The 26,733-nt window shown below is 42.9% G+C and overlaps 1 protein-coding gene and 1 non-coding gene across 2 annotated transcripts in view; one reads left to right on the forward strand and one right to left on the reverse strand.

The window, feature by feature from the left end:
- The window catches only part of LOC136863506 (zinc finger protein 260), a 611,998-nt gene that overhangs the window by 548,177 nt on the left and 37,088 nt on the right, over positions 1–26,733 (forward strand). The window lies entirely within an intron of this gene.
- On the reverse strand, positions 24,367–24,439 carry TRNAH-AUG (transfer RNA histidin (anticodon AUG)). The gene has a single exon. It is a non-coding gene; the product is annotated as a tRNA-His (tRNA).

The raw sequence follows: 26,733 nt of genomic DNA on the forward strand, positions 1-26,733 counted from the left end.
GGGTACGTGCATACAGTTCGTACCATCCAACTGCTTCAGATGGGTAAATATAGGGCGTGGTAATAATGGTAGTTCGAATAGTAAGACAGATTGCACTCTAGCCCTACTAAAAAAATAGCGCACTGAAAACCGTGCATATGAGCATTGAATAACTTTCTTTGCTAGGGGCTTTACGTCGCACCGACACAGATAGGTCTTATGGCGACGATGGGATAGGAAAGGCCTAGGAGTTGGAAGGATGCGGCCGTGGCCTTAATTAAGGTATAGCCCCAGCATTTGCTGGTGTGAAAATGGGAAACCACGGAAAACTATTTTCAGGGCTGTCGATAGTGGGATTCGAACCTATTATCTCCCGGATGCAAGCTCAGAGCCGCGCGCCTCTACGCGCACGGCCAACTCGCCCGGTACATTGAATAACAGTGTGTGTCAAGTCATGATAGGTTGAGATTAGAAAACAAGAAAAAACCACAATAAATTTTGATGACAAATGTATTGAAACAAATCATAGCAAAATCTTTACAAATTTCCTCGAAACACCACTAAACTATACAAATATGGTACTTTCCTAACCATTAAGCTCAAAGTTTGCAATGTGTTTCAAGATAACACCGTACAAGGGAGAAAGTAAGAGAGAAAGAAGCAGGTAAGGAAAGGAGGAGGTAGGAAAACGCAAAATATGCCTGCCTAACGACAAGTTAATAAGATTAGCAGGAAATACAAAAAAATGTTGCAGAATTATAATCTCAAAAAAGCACACGATACAATACAAAAAGTCCTCCGAAGTAAAGTCCAATAGAACGATCAGAAATAAATTAACATGGATAGGAACTGCATCTATTACCAGTCAATCACCATATAAGGTCATGTTTAGTAAGATCATCGACCAGGACGACATCACGGTTATCCAAGGAAGCTGTTCCACGACAGTCTCATTCAAACTCACATAATTATAAACATGAATCCGAAGCACAGTTCATGCGTAATCATGCATAGAACTCGCGAGGCACTAGACATAGAACACGCACAGCTCGAGAGAGAGTTGCACCTAAGTTCATAACTTGGTATTATTCGTAGATTGAAAGAAGGTAAAAACTTGGTTAGGAAATGCCATGGTCCCGAATTAAATTTCCAAAGTGAATGTTGTTCCTTCTGAAGTTCCAAATTTAAAAGAAAGAATAGAAATGTGTGTCATACCTCATCTCCATAATGACGGAGACGATGTTTGACGTTCCACCCTCCACACAGGCTAAGGTCCATCTCAATTAACACGGAGAAAGGCCTGGTTTATATATGATTGAGTAGAGAGGAAACAATTGAGGAGAAACACATCGAGCACATTCCAGATGTTTCGGGAGCGTGCGCTAGCAGACAAAACAGTGTCGGGTGACGTCATCAGGAGTGCGAGCAGGCAAGCAAATAGTCAGTTGACAGAAGACGCGAAGATGAATAGAGCTGAAGTCCGTACAGAGTATATGGTTTTCAGTAAATATTTGCGATGAGGGTATTGAATACCAGTTGCAGAGAGAAATACGGCGTGTTGTCGTAATGAAGGTGAGTCCATAGCAGTAATAGAATGATGAGGGTTATGTGGATTGCGAATTTCCTTGAAGGAGATGCCGGTGAAATGACGAGTCCGTTACAACATGTGGACGTTCGATACCAGGTTCGACTTCCATGGTCCCTTGTTTCAGGATTGCCCTCTAAACCTTAAGTGGCGAAGGGTCGGCTGGTGGGACAACAAAAAAGATGCGCCTATCCAACAATTTATTTGAAGATTACGATTCGGTATTTCGTGAATGGTTGAAGCTTAACATCACTGAGAAGGCGACGGAGAATGGTAAGGGACACTACATGCTCCATCGTCCAGTGGTAAAAGAGACTAGCAGTACCACAAAGGTGCGCCCCGTCTTCGACGCCTCTGCAAAAGTTGCTGGTTTTCCTTCTCTTAATGAATGCTTGGAGCAAGGACGATTTTAATTGAACCCGACATTTTGATACGATTTCGAGAGGAAACCGTGGGTATCTCAGCGGGCATACAGAAAGCCTTTCTACAGATTGTGATACATCCTGATGATAGAGACTATCTCAAGGTCCTGTAGTGGTTCCGTGACAACAGGTTAATGACATTGAGTCCGACCCTTTGGCAGAACGGTCAGCGTACTGTCCTTCGGTTCAGAGTGTCCCGGGTTCGATTCCCTGCTGGGTCGGGGATTTTAACCTTAATTGGTTAATTCCAATGGCACGGGGGCTGGGTGTATGTGTTGTCTTCATCATAATTTCATCCTCATCATGAGAGCAGGTCGCCTACGGGTGTCAAATAGAAAGACCTGCACCTGGCGAGCCGAACCCGTCCTGGGATATCCCGGCACTAAAAGCCTTACGACATTTCAATGACATTGAGACACTCCCCCGTGGTTTTCGTGGTGACCTGTAGCCCCTTCACCTTGGCCGTAATTCTCGATCACCATGCAGTAAATGTATTGATAATAATCCTGTAGAAGATGGTGCTCTGTTGAAAAAATTGAAGACCGGATTCTATGTTGATAATTTAGCTATGAGTGTAGACAGTCCTTCAGAGGCTGAGTACCTGCGGACTCTTGCTACATGTGTTATGGCAAAAGTAGGATTTAATTTCAGAGGGAGGAAGTTCTCAGGTGACTCTTCTGAAGCGTCGGTTCTTATGATAGGACTGAAATGGGATCGTAAGAGTGACAAGCTCAGTCTAACATGAGTTGGTGGGAGAAAGCTACTGAGGTGTGCTGTCTTACGAAGAGGTAGGTTCTCTCCATGACACAGAGAATATTTGGCCCAATTGGCTTTAGTGGACCTGCATCTTGAGTTTGAAGCTGATGTTGCAAAACCTATTGGAGAAAAAATTGGACTGGGACTATCCTATAGATAATGAAAACGAAAATATTTTTAAAGCTTGACTTCAACGAGCTCCTCTGCTCAAAGAAATAACCATCCCTCGAAATAAGGGACGTCTCATGATCGTTCACGGCACCTTTTCGTTGACGGAACTTACAAGGCGTATGCTGCGTGCGTACGTTTGCGCTGTGAAACCGAAGAGGGAGATGTCATAATCAATTTGGTGCTGTCTAAGTGGAGAGTTGTGCCATCTAAGAAACGATGGCACGATGAGTCGATGGCAGCGAGATTGCTGATTTCTGTTTGAGATGCCATTGGTTGGACCACTGAACCCGTTCATGCATGTAGTGATTCGAGCACGGCGCTTGCCTGGATCCGAAGAGAAGAAGAGTGGTCAGTCTTTGTCAGGGATCGTGTCAAGGAGATACGAAAATTAACTCGGGTTTTGAGTGGAAGCATATCCCTAGTCCTTTGGATCCCGCTGACCTCCCTTCTAGAGGATGTACAATTGAGCATCTCGTCGCTTCACATTGGTGAGATGGATTCCCATGGTTGAGACAACATCACGACTCTTGGCTTCTGTCTTTTTGTACATACGTTGAGGAAGAAGTGATCAGCGAAAAACTTAAGAAATCTACCGTACTTCTCGTTGCACACAAGGACCACGGCTAGTTGCATCACTACTTCAGCAAATATGAGCAAATTGTTTGCACAGTGTTCTGGATTTTTCGGTCGGAATGAGAAACGGCCCATTTCAGCAGAACAACTTCTACTCGCTGAGAGCACTGTTTGCAGACTTGTACAAGAAGAAACTTTGCATTCGTAGAAGACCACAGGATCTGCGACCTTTCTCCCTTCAATGATGAAGCAGGTGTGATACGTGTAAAGACGCGGTTGATGGAAAGGTATGATGCCTGCTCATTTGCCACTCGATAGTTGCAGTCGCTTAAGCACGGCCAGTATCCAATAATCGGGAGATCGTGGGTTCGAGCCCCACTCTCGGCAGCACTGAAGATGGTTTTCCGTGGTTTCCCATTTTCACACCAGGCAAATGCGGGGCTGTACCTTAATTAAGGCCACGGCCGCTTCCTTCCACTTCCTAGGCCTTTCCCATCCCATCGTCGCTATAAGACATATCTGTGTCGGTGCGACGTAAAGCAAAAAATACCTCCTGTCGTGATTCCTTATGACCACCCGATTGTGAAGCGTTTCATTCTCAATCTGCATCCAGAGTAATTGACGCCGCATTGTTTGAGGTGTGTGGGATTGATCACGCAGGTCCATTCATTCTGAAAGGCGGCCAGAAAGCACGAGTAACCCTGTTCACATGTGGAATTTACAGGGCCATACATTTGGAGATTGTCACGTCTCAAAATACCGATTCCTTTTTGTTAGCACTGGGGCAATTTATTGCACGTAGAGGAAACCCGAGTGTCCGAATGTGATTTACTCTGACAATGCTACTTATTTTCTAGGTGCTGAGAACTCTTTTGCAGCCCTTGATTGGGATAGAATAAAGTTGCACTGCTCAGTTGAAAGAATTCAATGGAAATTCAACCCACGGACTGCCCCATGGTGGGGAGGATTCTATGAGAGGATGGTTCAAAATATTAAGCGGGTTATTCGACGGATCTTTGGGAGAGCATCATTGAACCCGGATGAGTTGTATACTGTTCTCTGTGGATGTGAAAGCATTGTCAGTTCCAGACCAAGCACTGATTCATCGGAAACCTATAAAGACCGTGTTGCCTTGACACCGGAGATGTTCCTCAAAGATATTCGCAATAGTGGAACCGTAGATATCGACGAAATTGAAAATAAAAATTTAGAGCGTCGTTTACGTTATCGACACAAACTTAGGGAGCAGCTGAGGGCTCGGTTCCGTTCAGAATATTTAGACTCACCGAAGTGGATTCATCGACTGAAGACTCGTCTGCCCTCATTTGGAGAAATCGTGTTAATTGGTTCAGATAATACCAAAAGAATCTACTGGCTACTTGCACGAGTAGGAAAAATTCAGGGACGTGTTGGTAATATGCGAGTTATTCGGTTGAGAACTGAAAAGGGAACAATGACTCGCCCACTAGAACGTATGTTTCCATTGGAGATCGAAGGCCAGTCTAACTAGGATAGTGAAAAGGTGTTGCACCCTGTTGCGAGTTCTATTTCGGATTCTTGTGATCATACTGAGCCGTCCAATGTCGTTCAGATACCGCCAGTTTTTAGGAATGGACCTCAAGTTACTCGATCTGGAAGACCAGTGAAACCGCCGCATCGTTTGGACTAGTAGAGAAGGACGATACCACTGTGTGTCTTCGTTTTATTTTGTGAAAAAATCTTGTCAATATGTTTAGTAATTTTCATTTCAGAAAATTAGGTGAGAGGACGTGGCAGCACCAGAGTGAACCATAGAACTGTAAATGTACTTCTTGGACCTTTTTGGTATGAGTGAGTGTTTTGTTTCATTATGCAATCTTTTGTTGTATCAACTTATGTTTAGATGCTCTGTTCATAAAGTATTGGACGGAATATTAAAATATAGATCAAATAAGATGGATAAAAGGGGATATCTGATAACTGTTTAATCATATGATATTTGACAAAAATTGTAAACTGTCATTTGTTTTTACTCCACAGTCATCATTCTCTGAAATACTTTCATTGTTGCGTAGAATTTCGAAATGCTGCATGTCTGGCCTATGCTACAGAATGCAAGTAGGTCCATCATACCAGCAGCGATCATAACAGCTACCAGATTTTAACTTGTAAATTCGTATAATATTCATAAATTCCTCACCGATTTTGCAGGCTCGTTACCTGTAAAATGAAAGTCATAGGCTTAAAGCGACTTAAATCCTGATCTGATTTAATGTGGCTGCATCTACATAACGTTTATTAACCGGATCGGTATCCTGTTTAGGATCTTCAATGGTTAGTGGCATAGATTTTTAAATCTTAAATTTGCCGTAATATGACTTTGTCTGCGTATCGTTTATTCAATGGATCGTTGTCCCGTTTAGGATCCTTCACGAATCCCGCTGTGGCATTTAAATTCATCTGTTTTAATACGACTGTATCTACGTAACTTTTATTCACCGGATCGCTGTCTCGCTTAGGTTCGTCTAGGATCTGCGAAGCAGATTCTAAATTTTCAAGCCGATCTAATGCGACTGTATCTACGTATCGTTTATTTGCCGGGTCGGTGTCCCGCGCAGGACTCTTACGCGTTGTCATTTAGTTAATGGAGTTATTCCAAACTGATCCATATTCATTCCCTCTCTCTCATTATACACTGACTGACAGAGCAAATGCAACACCAAGAAGGAGTGGTTCGAAAGGGATGAAAGTTGGGGAAAAAACAGAGACGGCACGGACGAATAATTGATGTTTATTTCAAAGCGATGTGCAGGTTACACAATGCGCACGGCATCGACTCAGTAGGATGTAGGACCACCGCGAGCGGCGATGCACGCAGAAACACGTCGAGGTACAGAGTTAATAAGAGTGCGGATGGTGTCCTGAGGGATGGTTCTCCATTCTCTGTCAACCATTTGCCACAGTTGGTCGTCCGTACGAGGCTGGGGCAGAGTTTGCAAACGGCGTCCAATGAGATCCCACACGTGTTCGATGGGTGAGAGATCCGGAGAGTACGCTGGCTACGGAAGCATCTGTACACCTCGTAGAGCCTGTTGGGAGATGCGAGCAGTGTGTGGGCGGGCATTATCCTGCTGAAACAGAGCATTGGGCAGCCCCTGAAGGTACGGGAGTGCCACCGGCCGCAGCACATGCTGCACGTAGCGGTGGGCATTTAACGTGCCTTGAATACGCACTAGAGGTGACGTGGAATCATACGCAATAGCGCCCCAAACCATGATGCCGCGTTGTCTAGCGGTAGGGCGCTCCACAGTTACTGCCGGATTTGACCTTTCTCCACGCCGACGCCACACTCGTCTGCGGTGACTATCACAGACAGAACAGAAGCGTGACTCATCGGAGAACACGACTTTCCGCCATCCCCTCGTTCAAGTCGCTCTAGCCCGGCACCATGCCAGGCGTGCACGTCTATGCTGTGGAGTCAATGGTAGTCTTCTGAGCGGACGCCGGGAGTGCAGGCCTCCTTCAACCAATCGACGGGAAATTGTTCTGGTCGATATTGCAACAGCCAGGGTGTCTTGCACATGCTGAAGAATGGCGGTTGACGTGGCGTGCGGGGCTGCCACCGCTTGGCGGCGGATGCGCCGATCCTCGCGTGCTGACGTCACTCGGGCTGCGCCTGGACCCCTCGCACGTGCCACATGTCCCTGCGCCAACCATCTTCGCCACAGGCGCTGCACCGTGGACACATCCCTATGGGTATCGGCTGCGATTTGACGAAGCGACCAACCTGCCCTTCTCAGCCCGATCACCATACCCCTCGTAAAGTCGTCTGTCTGCTGGAAATGCCTCCGTTGACGGCGGCCTGGCATTCTTAGCTATACACGTGTCCTGTGGCACACGACAACACGTTCTACAATGACTGTCGGCTGAGAAATCACGGTACGAAGTGGGCCATTCGCCAACGCCGTGTCCCATTTATCGTTCGCTACGTGCGCAGCACAGCGACGCATTTCAAATCATGAGCATACCTCAGTGACGTCAGTCTACCCTGCAATTGGCATAAAGTTCTGACCACTCCTTCTTGGTGTTGCATTTGCTCTGTCAGTCAGTGTATATACAGGGTGAAGCGAAATTCGCGCACTTGGGCATCGCAGCGCGACTCCTCACATGCAGCAATAAAAAAATGTCTCTCACAAAAGTTCGTCCTGCGAGTATATCCGGGAGAAAAAGGACGTTGAAAAGTGGCAATCTGGCAACACTGTAACCACATGTATGGTAACTACCTCTGTCAGCACATATTTCTCGTGTTGTACAGTTGGCGCAGTGGATAGAGTTTCGGGTTAGCATGCAGGAGGTCGAGGGGGTCGATCCTGGTTTGAGGCGTATGTTTTTTTTATTTCGTAAATGTAGTCCAAGTGATATGGTATCTGGCATCTTAATCGTCAACAGCGATTGCAGCGCGTCCTCTAGAATCAATTTGCACTTACATATTACGATCCTAGAAATGCACGAACATTCCTTTTCATTGGTTAGCTTTGAAAGACGCCCTTTCCACGTCGTCGGCGTGAATTTATTCGCACCACTTCATCTACTAGATGCGTTACAACGTGTTCAGCGTTACTAAATTTTGTAAATGTAGGATACATGTGACCTAAGAAACGGTGTCTTGCTGTATTACAGTATGTAATGTCCGATTGAAATGAGCAAATAAAAAAAGTGCGCCTTAACCCAGGATCGAACCCTCGACCTCCTGCATGCTAACCCAAAACTCTATCCACTGCACCAACTGAACAGCACGACTAGTACGTGCTGACAGGGGTAGTTACCCTACATGTGGTTACAGTGTTGCCAGATTGCCACTCTCCAACGTTCTTTATCTGCCGGAAATTCTCGCAGGACGAACTTTTGTGATATTTTTTTATTGCTGGTATGTGAGGAGTGGCGGTGCGACGCTCGAGTGCGCGAATTAAGCTTCACTCTGTATATTGAACCCTTATTGTCCTTAAAGGATACCTACCTTCCTTACCTATTAACAATCTGCATGAGATCTGTCTCTTGTGTCCTTAATGAATTCTTCGTCACTTGCGTGGGTAAGAGGCGGGTTTCAATAATTTTAATCTATCTACTAAATGAAAGATCAAATCTCGAAATGTCCGCCTCTGTGGTGTAGTGGTTAGCGTGATTAGCTGCCACCCCCGGAGGCCCGGGTTCGATTCCCGGCTCTGCCACGAAATTTGAAAAGTGGTACGAGGGCTGGAACGGGGTCCACTCAGCCTCGGGAGGTCAACTGAGTAGAGGTGGGTTCGATTCCCACCTCAGCCATCCTGGAAGTGGTTTTCCGTGGTTTTCCACTTCTCCTCCAGGCCACGGCCGCTTCCTTCCCTCTTCCTTGCCTATCCCTTCCAATCTTCCCATCCCTCCACAAGGCCCCTGTTCAGCATAGCAGGTGAGGCCGCCTGGGCGAGGTACTCGTCATACTCCCCAGTTGTATCCCCCGACCAAGAGTCTGAAGCTCCAGGACACTGCCCTTGATGCGGTAGAGGTGGTATCCCTCGCTAAGTCCGAGGGAAAAACCGAACCTGGAGGGTAAAATGATGATGATGATGATGATGATGATGATGAAATCTCGAAATCGTGGTTTATTCCATGAATTATTTAAATGAGGAAAATTAAAAAAAAACCATTATAATTCGAACTTCTACTGGTTCGATCAACACAATCAACAATAATTATAACGCAGAGGAGAGATATACTGGTTTTAGAAGTTTAACTTAACTGCCTGATGTGCAACCTTACTAGAAACCACTGTCACAAGTTAAGAATGAAGAACAGAAAGTTTGGAAATCCTTAAATTCGGCTTCCATGTGACACTACATGCACCATCATAATGATTCATGATGGTCCAGCCCTTGTAACACGAACTCTGGACTCTTGGTATAATCGGCATGTGCCACAAAGTGGTTGTACGGCATGGACTCTTAATTGAATCGATGTGACCTGCGACTATGTCATGGACCGGCATCTAACTTTCTCATTTACGTTAAAGTCATTGTGGATGATGACCGCAAGGGAAATAATGCTATAATGGCATATGGCCTTAACCTAAGTCACTGAGGTTAATGACCCCATGACCATCCAAATTCTAAGCTGAAGGCTAAACACAACTAAGTTACAGTAGTTGATGACCAAGGTTTCAACTTTAATAATCCCAGCCCATTTGATGATCAATCAATCAAAGTCATATTATACAACAACAACAACGCTCACAACACTTTGTGGCAGTAAAATTCTTTACATTCGGACATGTCCCCTTAATCGTTACGTACACATTTGAACTTTCCCGGCAAAATAAACTAAGATTTTCAGAATAAATTTTCAAGTTGATTACACCGGGCGAGTTGGCCGTGCGGCCAGGGGCGCGCGGCTGTGAGCTTACATCCGGGAGATAGTAGGTTCGAATCCCTCTGTCGGCAGCCGTGAAGATGGTTTTCCGTGGTTTCCCATTTTCACATGAGCCAAATGCTGGAGCTGTACCTTAATTAAGGCCACGGTCGCTTCCTTCCGACTCCTAGGCCTTTCCTCTCCCATCGTCGCCATAAGATCTTTCTGTGTCGGTGCAACGTAAAGCCAATTACAAAAAACCAAGTTGATCACTTGGCTTTAAGTTATTTCTCAAATACGGTTTCCACTGAATTTATTAATTCAATAAACTGAAATGATTTCTATAAATCCTAATTAATAACAAATGCTATCTCCGCGGACAAATTGTTTCTTTGACAAGTCCCTACTCAGTTTTATTTACGTTTTATTATAATGTTTTATCGTCACTTCGTGGAGGCTGGAAACAAACATTTTTATTTCCAATAGTATTTGTTTCATGACGTCACACCACAAGTTTTATTTAACACTAACAATTATTAACACTCGCTTGGATACCCCTAATTATCAAGTACTCAAGATCTGTACAAGTGAACTCAACGTAAAATAAGCCAACACTTTGTCACATGCCAACATGGCATTTGAAATAAGGCTTTTGTGCATTTCTCAAAAATAAATTTAATAACTACCACCAGTACTCTATTTTGGACACTCTGGAAATGGTTAAATTCGCTCATTATTGTCTCATTTCTAGAAAATAGATCTCAGAGAATTAGAGTAGGTGAAGCTTTATCTGACCCTGTAATAATTAAGAGGGGAATTCCTCAAGGCAGTATTATCGGACCTTTATATTTTCTTATATATATAAATGATATATGTAAAGGAGTGGAATCGGAGGCAAGGCTTTTTGCGGATGATGTTATTCTCTATAGAGTGATAAATACACTGACTGACAGAGCAAATGCAACACCAAGAAGGAGTGGTTCGAATGGGATGAAAGTTGGGGAAAAACAGAGACGGCACGGACGAATAATTGATGTTTATTTCAAAGCGATATGCAGGTTACACAATGCGCACGGCATCGACTCAGTAGGATGTAGGACCACCGCGAGCGGCGATGCACGCAGAAACACGTCGAGGTACAGAGTCAATAAGAGTGCGGATGGTGTTCTGAGGGATGGTTCTCCATTCTCTGTCAACCATTTGCCACAGTTGGTCGTCCGTACGAGGCTGGGGCAGAGTTTGCAAACGGCGTCCAACGAGATCCCACACGTGTTCGATTGGTGAGAGATCCGGAGAGTACGCTGGCTACGGAAGCATCTGTACACCTCGTAGAGCCTGTTGGGAGATGCGAGCAGTGTGTGGGCGGGCATTATCCTGCTGAAACAGAGCATTGGGCAGCCCCTGAAGGTACGGGAGTGCCACCGGCCGCAGCACATGCTGCACGTAGCGGTGGGCATTTAACGTGCCTTGAATACGCACTAGAGGTGACGTGGAATCATACGCAGTAGCGCCCCAAACCATGATGCCGCGTTGTCTAGCGGTAGGGCGCTCCACAGTTACTGCCGGATTTGACCTTTCTCCACGCCGACGCCACGCCACACTCGTCTGCGGTGACTATCACTGACAGAACAGAAGCGTGACTCATCGGAGAACACGACGTTCCGCCATTCCCTCATCCAAGTCGCTCTAGCCCGGCACCATGCCAGGCGTGCACGTCTATGCTGTGGAGTCAATGGTAGTCTTCTGAGCGGACGCCGGGAGTGCAGGCCTCCTTCAACCAATCGACGGGAAATTGTTCTGGTCGATATTGGAACAGCCAGGGTGTCTTGCACATGCTGAAGAATGGCGGTTGACGTGGCGTGCGGGGCTGCCACCGCTTGGCGGCGGATGCGCCGATCCTCGCGTGCTGACGTCACTCGGGCTGCGCCTGGACCCCTCGCACGTGCCACATGTCCCTGCGCCAACCATCTTCGCCACAGGCGCTGCACCGTGGACAAATCCCTATGGGTATCGGCTGCGATTTGACGAAGCGACCAACCTGCCCTTCTCAGCCCGATCACCATACCCCTCGTAAAGTCGTCTGTCTGCTGGAAATGCCTCCGTTCACGGCGGCCTGGCATTCTTAGCTATACACGTGTCCTGTGGCACACGACAACACGTTCTACAATGACTGTCGGCTGAGAAATCACGGTACGAAGTGGGCCATTCGCCAACGCCGTGTCCCATTTATCGTTCGCTACGTGCGCAGCACAGCGGCGTATTTCACATCATGAGCATACCTCAGTGACGTCAGTCTACCCTGCAATTGGCATAAAGTTCTGTTCACTCCTTCTTGGTGTTGCATTTGCTCTGTCAGTCAGTGTAAGTTACAAGATTGTGAGCAACTGCAACATGACCTCGAAAATGTTGTGAGATGGACAGCAGGCAATGGTATGTTGATAAACGGGGTTAAAAGTCAGGTTGTGAGTTTCACAAATAGGAAAAGTCCTCTCAGTTTTAATTACTGCGTTGATGGGGTGAAAGTTCCTTTTGGGGATCATTGTAAGTATCTAGGTGTTAATATAAGGAAAGATCTTCATTGGGGTAATCACATAAATGGGATTGTAAATAAAGGGTACAGATCTCTGCACATGGTTATGAGGGTGTTTAGGGGTTGTAGTAAGGATGTAAAGGAGAAGGCATATAAGTCTCTGGTAAGACCCCAACTAGAGTATGGTTCCAGTGTATGGGACCCTCACCAGGATTACCTGATTCAAGAACTGGCAAAAATCCAAAGAAAAGCAGCTCGATTTTTTTCTGGGTGATTTCCGACAAAAGAGTAGCGTTACAAAAATGTTGCAAAGTTTGGGTTGGGAAGAATTGAGAGAAAGAAGAAGAGCTACTCGACTAAGTGGTATGTTCCGAGCTATCAGCGGAGAGATGGCGTGGAATGATATTAGTAGACGAATAAGTTTGAATGGCGTTTATAAATGTAAGAATGATCACAATATGAAGATAAAGTTGGAATTCAAGAGGACAAACTGGGGCAAATATTCATTTATAGGAAGGGTAGTTAGGGACTGGAATAACTTACCAAGGTAGATGTTCAATAAATTTCCAATTTCTTTGAAATCATTTAGGAAAAGGCTAGGAAAACAACAAATAGGGAATCTGCCACCTGGGCGACTGCCCTAAATGCAGATCAGTATTGATTGATAAAATCTACGATCTTGCGGATAAATTGACAAATGCTACATTCCTGGCCCAAACAGATTATACGCAGAGATTTAGTTTAAGATGTCATTCGATATTTATACACATCACGAACCGACACCTTTCTAAGTGGAATCTATCTCAATTTCCATCTCAAACATTAGACAAATAAATCCCTCGGGTTCACACAGAATCTCCCGGCATCAATTACAGGCTTCCAACTACCCGATTTCACAAAAATTCTACCTCAACTCTCATTTAATAATACATAACCACTTGCTTAACACGACAAAAATCTCGACGACATAAACATGGAATATAATTCTTAGGATCCGCAACGTTTACACGCTCAAAATACTCTGATAATGAAACATCTTCGCATAACATGACCTCGTATTTCTGAACTGGACTTCACAAAATGACTGACAAAATTTACTGTTATTTTTTGTCAGCTATACACAGTTTAAACGGACATAGAAATAGCAATCTTTTCGCAACACGATATCTACCGATCTATATTGCTCAACACGACAGCATGCCTACATTCGATTGAAAATGAGTAACCACGGATTTCTTACATAACTCGTCATAATTTCAAACAGAAAAATTTTCACATCAGATTAAAGATCTTAATTTGACACCGCAAAATACAGAAAAATAAGCGTACTGAAATGACAATCTACTTTAGACGTTATATCGTTTCGTAACCATCAAATTGACTATTTTACAACACATCATATACTCGTAAAAATTTCAATATTTTATCCAAGCATAAAAACAAATGACCTTTCGTCATATTTCTGACATTTCACGAAATAAATGGGTGACCAAACTGCGGCACAAATATCCATTACAAAATATAAGTTGTGACATCATGAAACAAATACATAGGTTGTGATAGTGATAATTCACCTACCTCAAATTTACGCCAGCTTCCATCTCGTTAGTTCACCAGCAACTCTCCGGTATTTTATTCAGCCATTTTAACACTTCTGGCTTTACAGATCATTTTATTTATTATGGCTTTTCTCTGAAAATAAAGGCACAAAAAATAAGTACCCTTCACTCGATATTTTCGCAGACCGAACAGGACTGTTTGTACTGCCGATCGCACACGAAATAATCTTTATAACACGATATTATTTAAACATCACTTATACTACCGCGGCATAGATATGACCGTCTTTTACATGTTCATTAAATACACTTTACTTAATAAAACTGTCTCCACTTGGAGACGATACTCCGGCCACATCGACTTAGTCTAACAATCGTCGATAAATTACCCAACAGTATGAGGTTCTCCCTCGAGTTCAAAAGATTCAGTGCGGGTGATTTCAAGATGGCGCGTCCCTTTTTCTTTGCCGCCAAGAAATTTTACATACATTTTCCGACCTTGTGGAAATGTATTTAAAGCAGTTTTTACTGTAACCAATTACTTGCTAAATTACTAGTGACATTGTTCATGAACATTTAAAAATATCTCGTAACAAATTGACTGGTTTGACCTCGTTTGATAGGCACTATATTCTGACGACGTGACGCAGGTTGAACAGACACGCGCGTCTTTCACCAGTTTCCCTCGAAAACTGTTTAGCAACCTAAAGTTTGTATTACTAATGACCCAACTGTCTCACACGCAATTATAAGACATTTGTTGTATTAGTTTTGCTGCTAATTCCTTTCAATAGATTTTTTATTTAACCAACACTTTTGTTGTATCCATGTACCATCGACACTTGCCGGTGACGTCACTTTTCATAGCGTGAGAAGGGAGCCATCCCCCCCTTGCCACGTATCGTTCCGATGAGAAAAAATGTATTTGAGCTTCTCATTGCGATTAATATGGGGCCTCATGTAGTTATTTTATTTATTATTAGTATTTATCGTATGATGAGTCTATGTACACACATGCATATAGTTCAGGGTAAATGTGCGTAGTCACAAGTCCGTACAGTACTATAACTCTAGGTCTAGCATTTTGACCCAATCAACTGCTTCATCCAGTGTGCGGTGAATGTCCATTAGCGTTCCTTTGAAAGCTCGAATTGGGCAGTCAGCAACAATGTGGTGGATTGACTGAGAAGAGACACCACAATCACAATCTGCAGAGCTAGTCCAACCCAATTTTCACAACAGATAACCACATCTGCCTTGTCCAGTTCTTATTCGATTGATGATTCTCCACTGTCGTCTTGGAAGATCAAATCCTTGTACTCGTTTGGAAGGATTTTCAACTAGATGTTTGTTCACTACTGAAGACTGATCCCACTGGGCTTTCCATGAACTGTTAACATGAAAAGAGCTTCGTTCAAGATCCATTGCTGTACGCCAGGGTGGTTTTCTTGAATTCAGTCGTTGATGTTCAGTGTACGTAATATCTTGATGGATGAGTAGTTGGGGGTTCTGCTGAAAGTTCTTCCAAACCTTTAGGAGAGCTGCTGATCGTCTTAGGGCTGGAGGTGGAATATTGCTGAGAACAGGAAGCCATAGTGTGTTCGTGCTCCGAATGCAACCCGTGATTATGCGCATTGCCTGATTGAGTTGTACATCGATCTTCTTTGTGTGAACACTATTGATCCAAGAGGGGCAGCTGTATTCAGCAACAGAATATGATCAGGCTAATGCTGTTGATCTTAGAACATGAGTATTGGCTCCCCATGGTGTACCAGCAAGTTTCTGAAGAATATTATTTCTAGTTTTTACTTTAGCAGCTACATTTGAGAGATATTGCTTGAAAGTCAAAGTTCTATCAAGTGTTATTCCCAAGTAGTTTGGTTGTAGAACGGTAATATTTGATCTCGGAATTTTTTTGTTGGTTTGTAATTAGACTGTCTGTTGCGTAAGTGGAATGTAGATATAACTATTTTTTGAGGATTTACGTGGAGGCACCATTTCTTGAAATATACATCCAAGGCTTCCAGATCAGTGGCTAAAGTAGTTTCAGCATCATAAAAGTTGCAGCACTGAATCACCAAACAAATGTCATCAGCATAAATGAATTTTCTTGATGATGTGTCTGGGAGGTTGTATATGTACAGATTGAAAAGAAGGGGGACGAGGACTGATCCTTGAGGTAAACCATCGTTTAATTTAAACACTCTTCTTCTGTCATTATCAGCGTAGATCTTGAAGTATCTATTACTGAGCATATTGCTAAGTAAGGCCGTAAGTTTATGACATGGGATCACACTCAAAAATTTTAGGATTCCATCTCGCCAGACATTATCATAGGCAGCTGATAGATCCAGAAAGGCAGCCACGCTTACTGATTTCCTCTCATATCCATTTTCGATATACGTGGTGAGAGATAGTACTTGATCATTACAACTTCTTCCAGGTCTAAATCCTGCTTGCTCTATAGGAATGTAGCTGTTGATTGTTTCATAAATTCTATTGTAGAGCAGTCGCTCAAGGAGTTTATATGTGACACTTAGAAGTGCTATTGGACGGTAGCTTCCCACTTTAGATGAATCTTTATTTGGTTTCAGTATGGCTATTATCTTTGTTTTCTTCATCAGAGATGGGATGTTTCCAGTTTGCAGAATATTAGTGAAGAAGTTGGTTAACCAATTTATTGTGGCTGGTCCGCAATGAGCCAAACATTCAGGATAAATTCCATCAAATCCTGCAGCTTTTCCAAATTTCATACTTTTTATTGCGACTTTAGTTTTCCCTTCTTTGAATGGAGTAGAGAATTCAGAAAACTGCGGCGCTGCTCTTTTCTTGATGTTCAACTTTAATTTGATATCATTTTTGGTTCGCTTGTCTTCTGTGTTTTAGGAAACTGTTATTAGATGATTAGCAAAATCATTCAGATTGATGGCTGTTTTTGATCTCTTAGTTGCAGGGTTTGAAGAATCCAATCTCCTAATTATATACCAGGCCTTTCTGCTAGAATGGGTGTAATCTAGGGATTCCACTGTTTCATGCCAGATCCTTCTTCGACTCTCATCCAAGGATTGGAGGATACCAGCTGCATTGTCGGAATTAGGATGTTCTTCATATTATCGTAGTAATTCCTCACTCTCTGGACTCCAGCCAGGGATATACTCCTTACGATATCCTCTAAGGATGCATCGTCTCGCTGCACCTTTTATAACCCCTACAAATCTGCTGTAGTTGTTGTATGTTGGTTTGATCCATCTTATATTGGAGTCTGTTTGCTTTGCAAATTCAGTCCAGTTGGCTTTCTTGAAGTTCCACCTCGGTTTAGGATGTGATCGAACAACAGGTAAAGACGTCCCAACCTCCAAGAGAACAGGCCTGTGTTGACTATGTGGGAAATCGTTGAGCACTCTACATCGAACTTGATTGTGTGAATTATGAAGCCGATTTGTGAAACAAAGATCTGGGGTGTAGCCTCGAGACCAGCGAGCTGATTGAAAGGTAGGCAGATCCTTAGCATAAAAAATCAGATTGAGATTTTCAGTTTCCATCCAGTCCACAAGAACTTCACCATTAGAGTCATCTTTATTATATCCCCAAAGATGATGATGGCTGTTGAAATTGCCGAGATATATAGTAGGATACTGCAGAGAAGGTATAGGAGGATTAGGTCAAGTAGTATCTGGCGGCTTGTACACATTAACTATTGTCAAGTTTTCAATGTTAACTGTAGTAGTAAAAATGTCATTTTCAGAGTTTACTGATAGTAATTGGTAATTTGTTATATCATTCCTGACATAAGTTGCAAGGCCATACTTTTGATGATAGTTAAATGCTACCAATTTAAAGCGTGGAATTTTCCCCCTACTCTGTAACTGTAGTTCATCTGCTGTGTGTGTTTCTTGAAGCACGATGACATCAACTGTATATTTCAGTGCAATCCTGGAAAGATACTCACATTTCGCTCGACTAATCCCTTCGATATTCAATTGACAAATGCGCAGCGATGGTCCAATTCTACGAACTTGAAGGTCCTGAAAAGGACCACACATCTCCTTCTTGTTCGCTCCTTGACCGAGAGGTCGTTTCCGACAGTTCGGTCTCATCTTATCACTGTTGCTTTCTTAGCACCACCCGGGAGACACGTGTAGGGCAGTGTAGTGGTTAAACCTACGGACGTGAAGCAATGTAGACCCCCGCCCCATGTGGTAAATTTAAGGCTCTGATTTCTTATGACACAAAGATTATTGGCTTCAATATACATATACTATAAATAGAATAGACATCCGCGTTTCCCCTCTGTATATAATACACCATGTCGCTATGGAGTTTATTAAACAGTCGCAATCACTTCCGGTCGGAGACGTAGTTTCTAGCCTTACTCCAGCATCGACCGCACAACGTCATGGGACGCTTTTCCCCGCAACCATTCGATGCCTCATTGTCGGAACATCGGGTTGCAGAAAGACTAAACTTATGATCACTCTGATTACCTCATTGAATGGAGTTCGCTTCCAGAATATTTACATCTTCACCAAGTCGCTCCATCAACCAAGGTACGTGTTCTTAGGAGAGGTCATGTCTGGCCTCAAGAAAGGGAACATGGGTTATTCTGCATTCGCAGCGCACGAAGACGAAGTTTTTCCAGATGATGTTCGCCCCGATTCGCTCATGATTTTCGATGATATATCTACGAAACAGCAGTTCTCTTTTAGTATGGGACGTCCCAAACATTTAGATTGCTTCTATCTCTGCCAAAACTATCCACGCATAACAAAACAGCTTATTCGCCATAATGCAAATGTTATTGTTCTCTTTCGTCAAGATGAGTTAAACATTCACAATGTCTACGATGACCACGTGAACCCGGACATGACATTTATCACCTTTACAGAAATGTGCGCTACATGTTGGAATGCTCACCGCCATGGCCATTTCGTTATCGACTACCGAGTGAGATCGTTAAGGGTCGCTATCTTGGAGGCTTCGACGATTCTATTCAACTTTAAATAACGCTAATGCATATAGAGGGAGATATATAGAGATATGGACAAGCAACTGAAACCGCACAATATCAGTGTTAGAAATAATATTCGACGCAAGTTTCGTGAACTCAAACGCACGCGTGCAGAGAGTGAGTTTTGGTCAAAAAATTTAAAATTACCACTATACGAGTAAACATTATTGAAACCGATGTCAAAAGCAGTGACGAAGCTGAAAGTGTAAGGAAACACAGATTTCCGGTAAAGGGCTGAAGGCGAAGCCGACGCAATGTAAGGAAACGCAAACTTCGGACGTCGAATATGAAGAACAATTGTGCTCTCCACATTTTCTGTCAGTGTCAGTAATTGCTTCGACATCTACAAGACCTCCTTTTTTTACTTTGCTTTACGTCGCACCGACACAGATAGGTCTTATGGTGACGATGGGAAAGGAAAGGCCTAGGAGTGGAAATGAAGCAGCCATGGCTTTAATTAAGGTACAACCCCCAACATTTGCCTGGTGTGAAAATGGGAAACGGAAAACCATCTTCAGGACTGCCGACAGTGGGGTTCGAACCCGCTATCTTCCGAATGCAAGCTCACAGCTGTGCGCCCCTAACCGTACGGTCAACTCGCTCGGTGCAACACGTTCTACGCCAAAGATAAACCTTTATCCGAACTCTTGTCTACGTTAGAATATCATACCTAATTCAAGACGGAACCAAAATTTCGCCCTTTCAAGGAAAAACCGTTACCGAGGAAACAGGTACAACCTATAGCGTTCGCTACGAGATCAAGAGCTTTCGCGTTGGCGATTAAGATATCACGATAAAATGGAATGGCTTATGGCTTTTAGTGCCTGGTGTGTCCGAGGACAAGTTCGGCTCGCTAGATGCAGGGCTTTCGATTTGACGCCGTAGGCGACCTGCGTGTCGTAATGAGGATGAGATGATGATAAAGACGACACATATCAATCAATCAATCAATCAATCAATCAATCAATCAATCAATCAATCAATCAATCAATCAATCAATCAATCAATCAATCAATCAATCAATCAATCAATCAATCAATCAATCAATCAATCAATCAATCAATCAATCAAACAAATAATCAATCAATCAATCAATCATCAATCAATCAATCAATACTGATCTGCATTTAGGGCAGTCGCCCAGGTGGCAGATTCCCTATCTGTTGTTTTCCTAGCCTCTTCCTAAATGATTTCAAAGAAATTGGAAATTTATTGAACATCTCCCTTGGTAAGTTATGCCAATCTTTAACTCCCCTTCCTATAAATGGATATTTGCCCCAGTTTGTCCTCTTGAATTCCAACTTTATCTTCATATTGTGATCTTTCCTACTTTTATAAACGCCACTCAAACTTATTCGTCCAATAATGTCATTCCAAGCCATCTCTCCGCTGACAGCTCGGAACATACCATTTAGTCGAGCAGCTCTCCTTCGTTCTCTCAGTTCTACCCAGCCCAAACTTTGCAGTATTTTTGTAACGCTACTCTTTTGTCGGGAAACACCCAGAACAAATTGAGCTGCCTTTCTTTGGATTTTTTCCGTTCTTGAATCAGGTTATCCTGGTGAGGGTCCCATACACTGGAACCATACTGTAGTTGGGATCTTACCAGAGACATATTAGCCCTCTCCTTTACATCCTTACTACAACCCCCTAAACACCCTCATAACCATGTGCAGAGATCTGCACCCTTTATTTACAATCCCATTTATGAGATTACCCCAATGAAGATCTCTCCTTATATTAACACCTAGATATTTACAATGATCCCCAAAAGGAAGTTTCACCCCATCAACGCAGTAATTAAAACTGAGAGGACTTTTCCTATTTGTGAAACACACAACCTGACTTTTAACCCCGTTTATCAACATACCATTGCCTGCTGTCCATCTCACAACATTTTCGAGGTCACGTTGCAGTTGCACACAATCTTGTAACTTATTTATTACTCTATACAGAATAACATCATCCGCAAAAAGCCTTACCTCTGATTCCACTCCTTTACTCGTATCATTTATATATATAAGAAAACATAAAGGTCCGATAATACTGCCTTGAGGAATTCCACTCTTAATTATTACATGGTCAGATAAAGCTTCACCTACTCTAATTCTCTGAGATCTATTTTCTAGAAATATAGCAACCCATTCAGTCACTCTTTTGTCCAGTCCAGTTGCACCCATTTTTGCCAGTAGTCTCCCATGTTCCACCCTATCAAATGTTTTAGACAGGTCAAACGCGATACAGTCCATTTGACCTTCTGAATCCAAGATATCTGCTATACCTTGCTGGAATCCTACAAGTTGAGCTTCAGTGGAATAACCTTTCCTAAAACCGAATTGCCTTCTATCGAACCAGTTATTAATTTCACAAACATGTCTAATATAATCAGAAAGAATGCCTTCCCAAAGCTTACATACAATGCATGTCAAACTTACTGGCCTGTAATTGTCAGTTTTATGTCTATCACCCTTTCCTTTATACACAGGGGCTACTATAGCAACTCTCCATTCATCTCGTATAGCTCCACCGACCAAGCAATAATCAAATAAGTACTTCAGATATAGTACTATATCCCAACCCATTGTCTTTATTATATCCCCAGAAATCTTATCAATTCCAGCCGCTTTTCTGGTTTTCAACTTTTGTATCTTAATGTAAATGTCATTGTTATCATATGTACATTTTAATACTTCTGTAGCCTTAGTTTCCTCCTCTATCTGGACATTATCCTTGTAACCAACAATCTTTACATACTGCTGACTGAATACTTCTGCCTTTTGAAGATCCTCACATACACACTCCCCTTGTTCATTAATTATTCCTGGAATGTCCTCCTTGGAACCTGTTTCTGCCTGAAAATACCTATACATACACTTCCATTTTTCACTAAAATTTGTATGACTGACAATTATGCTTGCCATCATGTTATCCTTAGCTGCCTTCTTTGCTAGATTCAATTTCCTAGTAAGTTCCTTCAATTTCTCCTTACTTCCACAGCCATTTCTAGCTCTATTTCTTTCCAATCTGCACCTCCTTCTTAGTCTCTTTATTTCTCTATTATAATAAGGTGGGTCTTTACCATTCCTTGCCACCTTTAAATGTACAAACCTGTTTTCGCATTCCTCATCAATTTCTTTAAACCCATCCCAGGGTCTGTTTACATTCTTATTTACCGTTTCCCACCGATCATAGTTACTTTATAAAAACTGCCTCATGCCTGCTTTATCAGCCATATTGTACTGCCTAATAGTCCTACTTTTAAGACCTTCCTTTCTATCACATTTAACTACGACAAAAACAGCTTCATGATCACTAATACCATCTACTACCTCAGTTTCTCTATGGAGCTCATCTGGTTTTATCAGCACCACATCCAGGATATTTTTCCCTCTGGTTGGTTCCATCACTTTCTGAATCAGCTGTCCTTCCCATATTAACTTATTTGCCATTTGTTGGTCATGCTTCCTGTCGTTCGCATTTCCTTCCCAATCGACATTTGGTAGATTCAGATCTCTCGCTACAATCACATTTCTTTCCTTGTCGTTTCCTACATAGCTGATTATCTTATCAAATAATTCTGAATCCGTGTCAGTGCTACCCTTTCCCGATCTGTACACTCCAAATATATCAAGTTGCCTATTATCTTTAGAAATGAGCCTTACACCTAGAATTTCATGTGTCTCATCTTTAACTTTTTCGTAGCTTACAAATTCTTCTTTCACCAGAAAGAATACTACCCCTCCCACCATTCCTATCCTATCTCTACGATATACACTCCAGTTCCGTGAGAAAATTTCTGCATCCATTATATCATTTCTCAGCCATGATTCAACTCCTATTACAATATCTGGTGTACATATATATAAAATTACTCAATTCTATTCCTTTCTTTACAATACTTCTACAGTTCAACGCTAACAATTTTATGCCATTCCTACTTCATTTCCAGTTCCCTGTTCTCTTATCACCGCTCCCAAGGTCACCCCGTTTCCCTGAATGTACCTCCCTATTACCTTTCCAAACAAATTTCCTAACTTATACGTACCACTGCGGTTTAAGTGAAGGCCATCTGAGCGCAGATCCCTATCTCCTACCCACCCATTAGGATCTAGAAACTTCACTCCCAGTTTCACACATACCCACTCCATAGTCTTATTTGAATCCCCATCCAGTCAGTATCCCTCCTACACAGTATTCCACTAATAACAATCTCCGCTTTCTTAAACTTCACTCGTGCTGCATTTACCAGGTCCCACACATCTCCAACTATGTTGGTACTTATATCAGCTTGCCTTACGTTGTTGGTACCAACGTGAAACACTACCACCTTCTACTTCCCCTCCTCCCTCTCTTCTACTTTTCTCAACATCTGCCTCAACCTAATTTCTGGATAACATTCTATCCGGGTTCCCTTTCCTCCACACCCTTTCCCCACGTGTCTAACGATGGAATCCCCCATGACCAGAGCCTCAACCCTACCCACCGCATTTGATCCCCTCCCCTTCTTCTCAACCCTATCTTTCCTGATAGCTGCAGAAGCTACTTCCTCCTCCCTTTTCTCCTTCCCATGACCCTGTTCCACCTGTCTTTTCCTATCCTCTACTCTACATTTCCCTTTCCTACCTTTTCCCTTCCTCCTACTTTTACACATCTCAGCAAGAGTTCCCTGTCCCTCATCTTCCCTCTGTTGTTCTACCTGGAGTGACTCGTACCGATTTCGCACGGACACCTGTCCAGAATTCTGATCCTGAATAGAGCCCTTAGCCTGCAATCTCCTTACCCTTAGAACATTAGACCACCTGTCTTCTACAACTCCCCCCTTTCCTTCCCCCCCTCTTGTACACCTACTGTAACCTGTACATTGTTTGAGGGAGTCCTATCTTCCTTCCTGTCTTTTGTGAGAATCCTAATTATCTCCCTCAAACTTTCCAACTCCTCCCTCATACCCCTCAATGCCTCGTCACACCCACAGTTCGAATACTCGCGCTCCTTAGCCATTCTTTACGGAAAATATTAAAATTAAAATAAAATAACTTATTTGCAAAAAAAGAAATAAACGGAGGGATGTATTGTCTGGGATAGTACTCAAAGATCACACTACAATAAGGTAATTAATATACGACTACACTACAATACTATACTATTTTTTATCCTACAACCCCTAACAGGATAAAAACTGCTGTTAATTACTGAATATCTAAAGGAATTCACAAGAACTACACAATTCCAAAGTGCAATTAAGCCTATCCTAATTACTACAACAGAATTTTAGTAAGAGTTTCTACGGATACCTCTACTACACCAGTACTACACAAATAGTTTGCAATAATAAAATAAGCACACTAAATTCTGATAGGATCTCCAGTATACTACTGGATTTAGTTCCCGTGTCAACGAAATTGACCAATTATGGTTTAAATTTCCGGCCCTGCCGGGAATCGAACCCGGGACCCCTGGTACCATAGGCCAGCACGCTAACCATTTAGCCACAGAGCCGGACAGATATCACGATAAGCGATAATAACATCATTGCCAGAGGTGTACATTATAAACCAACAGCTGGACTTCTCGATCTTCTGTTTTTAAGAGCTCTCGACAGCGAAGATTACAAAAAAACAAACAAAAAAACGAGGGTATAGCTAAGTACTTGCCACGAATGCCTATAGCTGTAAATACGAACGTTCGGAACCGATCAATGAAAATGAAGACCCACAGCCTGTTTCTAGACATTCTTCTGGCTCAGGAATGGAGTCTGCTTTACGTCGCACCGACACAGATAGGTCTTATGGCGACAGTAGGATAGGAAAGGCTTAGGAATGGGAACGAAGCGGTCGGGAAACCACGGAAAACCATTTTCAGGTCTGCCGACTGTGGGGTTCGAACCCCGTAGCTCTCTTGTAAGCTCACAGATGTGCCGCCCTAACCACACTGCTAACTCGCCCGGTGGGAATGGAATGAATGAAGCCCCATCTATCGGCTAAGATAGGAATTGTACCGGGTGCCGATGCCTGTCGCACTCCTCTGGTGACTAATGAATGAAAGATGAAATGAATTGTTTTTGGAAAGTGTTGTTGGAATGAAAGATGGCAGGGAAAACCGGAGTACCCGGAGAAAAACCTGTCCCGCCTCCGTTTTGTTCAGCACATATCTCACTATGAGAGACCGGGATTTGAACCACGCCACCCAGCGGTGGAGGTCAGTGCGCTGCCGCCTAACCTACGGAGTCCTATATCAATGCAAATAAGAGTGTTAAATATAGAACGACCATCACAAAGTTATTTCCTACTACGGAGAGTGTTCGACGCACAGCTTCAGCCTCAGCCATTACTTTTGAGGCTTTAAAACCCAATGTCCATACTTCTTAATGGAATAATCCAAATAATTTGGATGAACGTCATACTGGATACGAATGAGACATTTTAGAAATAGAAGAGGAGCTTCCTCATGTCGACATCATCCTCCTAACTCTTCACCTATTAAAATAGCATTGCGAATGAGTTACACGGTCCAGCTTGTAAATATTTGCGTCGCAAAGTCACTTCACGCGGAGTCTACGATCTCTGGCAAGCCGATCTCGTTGAAATTATGCGTTATACCAAAAGCAATGCTAAAGTCAAGTATATGCTCACCGCCATCGATATCTATCCGAAAATGGCTCTTGTGGAGCATGTACGTAGTAGATCGAGTACTCTTGTGACTGCGACATTCATGCGCGTCAATCAGAGATCAAAATGTCAGTCTAAACTGCTGCAAACCAATCAAGATAAGGTTTTTTCAACGAGGACTTTCAAGGTATCTAAAATGTCTGATTGCTTGTCATTATTTTATGTTTGAATCGTATTTAAGAACGGATATATGGAAAGAATTTACAGCCAGAGTATCGTATTGGTGGCTCGATTTGCTTCAGACTCTACTGGCATATTACGATACCAAGTATAGAACCATCGCTAAAATGCCAGACTCCTGACGAAAAATATCCCACAGTTGGATTGTGTTTTTAATCCCATCAAAACAGCCTATCCAGGGCGCTATCGATTTCGTATTTCGTATGGCATCAAAATTTTAAATCTATCTTCGACAAAGGATACACACCAAACTGAGCACAGAGGTTTTTCGTATTAGATACGCTAAACTTACCAAGCCAGTTCCTTTTTTACTGAATGATCTCAACGGTCAGTCCATCGAGTGTGAATTTTACATCGAAGAACTTCGGAAAACGCCATGCGCAAACCGTTAGCTCGTAGAAGGTGTGCTATAAAACATGTAATAAACTTTACGTCAAATGGCTGCATGGATTAAACAATCAGAACTGGACAGAGTTTTTTAAATAAACCCGATAGCTGACTTTTCTCGAAAACGGTTGGAGTTGGGGAGAAAATGCATAACAAACTTTTCTTGTAGTTAATTTCAGGGCTATGTGATACTTCATTTTACGATAGGACCCACCGTTTTCGGTATATTTGTCATTTTTCGAAATGTTTTACATTTTTCAAATTTTACGCTTTAATTCACCATACCTGTGCCTATTCTTTCTGTTGTTCGCCCATGTTTTGTGTGTTGGGTATTCAGCCAGAAGGCTGGTTTGATCCTCCACAGCTCCGCCAAAGGCTGTCATAAATACCTTAGGCGTCACTGAAGAGGCGTACTGGGGAAATGAAGAGTGAGTCGGTTTCCTGTTGCTTTCCTCACCGAGGCAGAAGTTGCTATTGCATATCAGTTTGCCAAGCCCACTAAATGCATGCACCAACCGACCCTATGAGCAATATTTTCACATCATTCATAACAGGGAC

Source organism: Anabrus simplex, chromosome 2 (assembly GCF_040414725.1).
Source record: "Anabrus simplex isolate iqAnaSimp1 chromosome 2, ASM4041472v1, whole genome shotgun sequence".
Taxonomy (NCBI): domain Eukaryota; kingdom Metazoa; phylum Arthropoda; class Insecta; order Orthoptera; family Tettigoniidae; genus Anabrus; species Anabrus simplex.